The following is a 7,144-nucleotide window of genomic DNA, read 5'->3' as shown; positions in this document are numbered from 1 at the left end:
CCCGCGAAGTTACTCATAAGGACAAAAGGAGGAAGAATCCCTCCCGCTCATATTATAAACAATTTAACCTCCGAGAAGAGGAAATTACCAAAGATAGAAGAGGTGTGGCGCTTAGGGCCAGCCACAGTGACGCATCAGAGGAAGGAAGTTGCGAAGAGGCGACATCCTGCGAGAGAAAGGAAGACGGGACGTGTGACGCGGAGATTTCGAATGCCAGGGATACCGTCGAGGGAATCCTGTTACTGTTACAGAGAGACCCTCAGGTGAAAAATTTATTGTTCGAGGCACTCAAGAGAATAGAGGTACGTGGAATATCTGAAAGAGGTTCTCAGCAATCTAGAGAGACTGTCGATATGGAATATGATACACAGATGTTCAGAGAGGGGGAAACCTTGCTTTCCCACGGTACGGAATAATTCAATTTATTATTATGGAATTGCCAGGGTTTTAAAGGCCGTAAGCAAGAGCTAACTAAGAGAGTCATGGACTACGATATAGTGGTCCTTACAGAAACGAAACGATCGCCACGCAGTCAAGTTTATTTCCCAGGATTTAGAACATTGAATAGCAACAACCCACTAAACAGCGGTGGAGTTTCAATCTCAATCCGTACGCATATAGATTTTAAAGTTGTCCCCATCGCGGCTCTTCCGTTTGGGTACGACGTAATTATTATTAAAACTAAGAATCTAAATCATAACTTTAATCTGGTGGCTGTTTACAGACACCCGAGAAAGGCTATAGCTGGACAGGATTTTCGAGCAGTGTTCAATTCTATGAGGAATGGTGAGGACGATGTGATTATCCTGGGAGATTTCAACGCACACAACACTCTCTGGAACTGCGACTCAACTAACGAGAGCGGGGATATTCTGTTAGATATTATGCACGAGAAGGATTTACTGTGTGTGAACGTTGATACGAAGTCACGACTGGGCTATAGTGGCCAGCGTGACTCCAATCTGGATCTTTTGTTTTGTTCGATGGGCATAATTGACGAGATGGAATGCAGTCAGGAGGACGATAACTGGGGTAGTGACCACTTTCCATTGACTTTTCGAATCGATCGACACACACGAATTTACAGGAAGCTAACCAATCGTGTTTCCACTAAAAGAACGGATTGGGAGCGATATTGTGAGTTGATTACTGGTAAATTTGAAACATTCTCAGTAACAAATACGGAAAATCTTGATCTTAATATTGATTCTTACTATAAGACATTTATAGATATTCTCAAGAATGGTATCGCTAGAGCTTCTGGAAGAAAATCAACATCCGAGGTAAATAAGAAGCCAAATACAAACAAGAGATCCCATAGATGGTGGGATGCGCAATGTGACGAGATGATTAGAAATAGGAAATCTGCCCTTTCTGCTTTTAAGAAACATAAAACTATTCACTCTTGGGTTGAATACAAAAGATGTTGTGCGTTGGTTAAAAAGACTCTCAATGAGAAGAAGAAAAAAAATTTCAAGGAATTTTGCCAAGGAATTAATAGATTTACGGACCCTGGGTATGTTTGGAGGACTATTCGTATATTTAAGAAGGCCAGGAATAATATTTCCTGGAATAATTGGCAGTCGAATGACAGGGAAACGGAAATTAGGAGAACAACGGACAGTTTGTCCCCCCCCCCTACTGCTACTCACAAGCCTTATGACAACTTCAAGAGAGTCACCTGTGAGTTTGATGTCCCTTTCTCGAGGGCGGAACTGGATAGGGCCATAACCATGGCTAGAAGAGACTCTGCGCCGGGGATGGATGGCGTAGAATACAAGATGCTTCGGCTACTGCCGGATACAGGTAAGGAGGCCCTGTTACACCTGTACAATTCTGTATGGCGAACGGGAATCATTCCGGAGGATTGACAATTGTACCAGGTCATATTTATTGATAAACCAGGACGAGAGAAGGTGCGACCTATATCACTGTCATCATGTGTAGGCAAACTGATGGAGAGACTCATTAATGAGAGACTAATGTGGTGGGCGGAAAACGAGGAAAAAATTAGCAAATCACAGAGCGGATTCAGACGAGGTAAATCCTGCGCTGATAACCTCTGGCGCGAATCACGGCGGATATACGGGCTTCTATCTGCTCAAAAGAATATACCTTGGCAGCCTTTTTAGATGTTTCCGCTGCATATGACAGTGTAAATTACTGGATCATGATGGATGAGCTGGTTGCGCTTCATTGCCCGGTAAACATTGTTAGATTCATCAGTAAATGGTTATACTGCAGAAGAGTGAGATTTACCATTAATTCTCAAGAAAATGTGGATCGCTTAGTTTACGGAGGGCTCCCGCAAGGCGCGGTTCTTAGCCCTATCATGTATTCTTTATTCACGCAGGGTTTATGTGCGGAGTTACCCAAGGGAGTGGAGGCAGTTGAGTTCGCTGATGATATTGGTCTATACGTTTCTGGGATTAGCAGAAGGAGGAACAGAGATTTGTTGGAGCGTGCCGTTAACATTATCGCTGAAAGACTCACGACGATTGGATTGGACCTTGAACCGAGGAAGACACAGTACTGGTGGAATTTTCCAGAAGCGGATACGTGGATAAGAACGTGTTTATCAACATACAAGGATCTAAGGTATATAATAGAGGTGAGGCTAAATTCCTTGGCATCTGGCTTGATAGCGGTTTAACTTTCCATCGCCAAACACAGGAAATAAGAGGAAAAGTAAACAGAGCCAATTCTATTATGAGATATCTTTGTCATGTTTCTACTGGTATGGAGACTAATACAGCTCTGATGCTGTATAAGAGTCTCGTTAGATCTGTTATGGATTACGGGTTATTTATATACTATCCCAGAGATGCCTCGTATTCACTTAAGTTAGAACGAGCTCAATTTATGGGTATACGCACTGCACTGGGATACAGGAATAGTACCCCGAACAACGTAATTGTGGCAGAAGCAAAGGTGAGATCTCTTTGAGACCGGGCTTTTATGCTTGGCAGCAACTTTATCAACAAGAATAATAAATTTCTTTCGCCAGTATATATAGAATAACAATTAAAGTAATTTAAATCGACCTGACTGGCAATATATATAACGTCTTTCCGATATGAACATTGAAAAACTGTGAGCCAACTTGGTTTGTCGGATTCACACAGCAATTTTTTTCAGATCAATATCGAGACATTATTAATTTTGACCATAATTTTGGTCCGTTGATGTAATTTCTAAATTAAATAGTTTTTAATTTTATTGCGAAAAATATTACCCCAGCCAGGGTTTGAACCTGGAACCTCCCGTATACCGTGCGGGTGTCGTGCCAATTCGACCACTGGGGCTGTGGTAATATTTATCGCAATAACAACTGTAAGATGGAGCACCGATTACTAGGTCGACGGTGTATAATAAACAGAATAATAAATTTCTTTCGCCAGTATATATAGAATAACAATTAAAGTAATTTAAATCGACCTGACTGGCAATATATATAACGTCTTTCCGATAAAATTAAAAACTATTTAATTTAGAAATTACATCAACGGACCAAAATTATGGTCAAAATTAATAATGTCTCGATATTGATCTGAAAAAAATTGCTGTGTGAATCGGACAAACCAAGTTGGCTCACAGTTTTTCAATGTTTATATCGGAAAGACGTTATATATATTGCCAGTCAGGTCGATTTAAATTACTTTAATTGTTTATCAACAAGGCTATGGTGTACAATCAAAACGGCTTATGTCAGAAACTACAGTGCTCCTGTGACTGTGAGAGTTATGCGCGGTTTCTCCTTCTTACATACAGATTTTCCCTCATGTCGGAAGTTTGGAAGTCTTCCTTGAAGAGAAGAGACTGGTTGGGCCCATCATGGCAGTTCGAGGTCTTCCAGGGAAATTATGAAGAACATACATTCGTTCCCTTAATTGATTTCGATATCGGTTTGAAAAGGAAATTAAAAAAATTTTCAGATGAAATTTTGATCAGGGAGATTACTATGCAATATGATTTGGAATTGCCAGAAATTATCTTCACAGATGGATTTCAAGACGATAACAAGAGATCTTACTGGCGCCTCCGTGATTATATGTGATCAGGAGATTGCATATAAAATCAGTCTTCCTTTCATGTGTTCGTCGTACACTGCGGAAGCCTTCGCAGTGATGGCTGCGTTGAAGCTGATGCTCTGCCAGATCGAGAAGAGAGCAAGAGATATGATTATACTGTCGGACTGCAGGTCAGTGTTGATGAGTATCCGGAATAATACATTAAATGTTCATAGGAATCAATATATTATTGAAGCTAGATGAATATTGTATGAGCTTTGCTATAAACACGAAAAATGAGTTATACTTGTATGGATTCCCGCTCATAAGGGAATACTCGGTAATGAGTTGGCGGATACAACAGCCAAGGAGGCTGCAACTGAGGAAGCGGACCCTTCTATAGTCGTACCGGTAGGTGATATGATGACTAGTATTAAAGGAGCTACGTGGGATGCAACGCAGAACTCGATCGTAGCAGAATCTGCGTACAAGGGTATTTTCTACTTCACGAATTTCTATGAGCGTCGGGCCACAAAACCATGGTTTTCGAAGCTGGATAAGGAAAGATATTTTATAACTTTATAACTTTTATAATCTGGGTTCTTCGTTGAAGAGAAAGGGATACGTTGAAAGTGAGAGATGTGACTGTGGTCACGAGAGGGAAGATTTGAACCACGTAATTCTACAGTGCAGTCTCTATGATGAACCGAGAATAAAGATGGATAAGGATTTGAGAGCAATTGGTTTTTTGGAAGAGATTGATATAGTTAAATTAATTAAACGGAAAAATTGGAAAGTTTTGAATATAATATTTCAATTTATTAAGTCGATTAAGAGAATTATATAAATAGTACGAGTAAAAATTCCAGATAGGTTAAGTGTAAAACAGTATTGTTATACAAAATGCAAAGTACAAAGTGTTTAACTAGATTAAGAGGCCATGTGTCAATCACCGATGGTGCAAGACACTAAATAGCTCCCACCCGGGAGCGACCGAAAAACCCCTTTCTCGACGTGGGGATAACGCGTGGCTCAGTGCCTACGCGAATGATTAGTAACACCAAGGTCCGTGGTTTGAATCCCACCCGGCCTTTGTCCCATATATACTCTGCTAAGAGATTTTTTCCGATTAAGATCCTTATGGATTAATGGTCTGCACGATTGGGAATCGGGAAGGATTCACAATCTGCAAGGCTTAAGATTTGTAAAGGATCAAAAAAAGATTAAGGTATTTTAAGTGTATCACGGTGGTAGTGTGAAAGAATAACTGGGTCTATATTGCTTGTGTTAATTACCTTAGGGTACAAGGCACCTTATTTCCTCAGCCGAGGAATGTAACAGATAAAACCCCCCTTTCTCGACGTGCGAAGAAAAATGTGTTTATAGATATATTGGCATAGATATACGGTTTACGATGACTTTATTGCTTACGACCACGATTAAAGCGTTACGATAGATTTAGTTGTTACTTTATAGGTTATGTTGCAACGTCAGACAAGCGTCGTAATTGGAAAGAGTTCAAGCTGAATCAAGTCATACGACGAGCTTACGATAGCGATTACGACGAGCGTTACAACCGCTTACGATGAACGTACGATAGATGTAGTTGTAGCCTCACACGACAATGAATGGTAATAAAAAATTAAAATCAAAATTTTGAGCGCAAAAATATCGCCAGATTAAAAAATTTAAATGCCATTATTTGCCATTATTTGAAGAAGAGAAATACGATACATGTAATAAACCAAGTACTAGCGGTGCAACATCAGAAGGTATTAATCATATACATCACGAATAATATCAAAACAAATATTGTATTGTATGTAATAGTATAGTGAAGAAATATGTTTTATTATTTTTTATGTAGATCACACGGATGATGTAAACGGAGGAGAAGGTTTGAGTGATTCCGATGGAAGTGATTCAGAAACAACATCAGAAGGTTATAATTCATATATATCATGTAATGAATAATATCGAAGCAAATGTATAATGAAGAAATATATTTTATTATTTGTTATGTAGATCATACGAATGACAATATAAACGTAGGAGAAGTGTTGAGTGATTCCGATGGAAGTGATTCAGAAACTTACATTGTAAATGAAAAAATCGATAATAACGATAGCGATCAGAGTGATGTGGACGAGCACAATATAATAGATGTATAGAAGAAATTGAAGAAATATCAAAACTACGGTTGTGGGCTATTGAATGTAAGATTCCGTTCAATGAGTATTTATATGACTTAGCTAATGAAGCTGAGCATCATATCGCAAGCAAGCTTAACTTGACTTCGACAAAATGATAATATAACAAACTGTAGTAAATCTGCGGGGTAAGGACTTACGGAGAGTTGCACCTTAGAGACTATTTCTGCGTTCTATTTTCGTTTAGTTTAAAGTACAGTCTTCTCGCTGCTTCTGCGTACTTACTGCAATCAGTAATTAATAGTCGACGGACACATACATTTGACTGCCTTTTTTTCCATTTATAGACAAAGGGAGACGCGAGATGCGCTCAATTGCGTTTTTTTCTTCTAATTTCATAAATTGCTCAATTTTTTATTTTTTATTAAAATTTAATTTTATTGATTTCTGTACTGGGGTATACCACTGAAATTCTATCATGAACTTTTACAATAAGATAGGATGAGCTAGAATGTATTTAGGTGTACTCGCGAATAAAGGCTTTATATAGTTATAGTGTTAAGTGAAAAGAAGTACAAAGTTTTTGTTTTTATCTGGAACATAAAAAATTAATAATTGTAAAACTGTCGATGTGTAAGATTGCGATTTGCTAAATATTAAGGTATTTTATTTTTAATTATAATGGTGTTATTTTATCACCTTATTGAACTTAATACCACTTCCTTTATCTCTTGATATAGAGTCACGTTTGTCATTGTATACATATTTATTTTCATGTTTCCTAATTTATGAGATAGTAAGTCAATTTAGGAGTAATAATTATTATTCGTTTAATTGACAGTCTGTGTGTTAAAAATAACTAATTAAATAAGAAAGAATTGGAAAATGGGATGTCGCGCCCGCCACGGCAGCGATTGTCGCACAGGCTAGCTGATATCAATTTTGGGGTGCGGTTTGTATGGATACGTGCGAAGCGAAATCCGG

At 38.5% G+C, this 7,144-nt stretch overlaps 1 long non-coding RNA gene across 1 annotated transcript; it reads left to right on the top strand.

Moving 5' to 3' along the window:
- The first annotated feature begins 5,527 nt into the window (after positions 1 to 5,527).
- LOC143895657 (uncharacterized) lies at positions 5,528 to 6,792 on the top strand. The gene is made up of 4 exons (XR_013256391.1): positions 5,528 to 5,641; positions 5,729 to 5,782; positions 5,878 to 5,952; positions 6,036 to 6,792. It is a non-coding gene; the product is annotated as an uncharacterized LOC143895657 (long non-coding RNA).
- Positions 6,793 to 7,144: the final 352 nt, after the last annotated feature.

This window comes from Temnothorax americanus, unplaced genomic scaffold (assembly GCF_048541705.1).
Source record: "Temnothorax americanus isolate GAGA-0224 unplaced genomic scaffold, ASM4854170v1 Scaffold161, whole genome shotgun sequence".
Lineage (NCBI taxonomy): Eukaryota > Metazoa > Arthropoda > Insecta > Hymenoptera > Formicidae > Temnothorax > Temnothorax americanus.
Note: the sequence above shows the minus strand (reverse complement) of the source record. Positions and strands in the feature narration are given on the sequence as shown.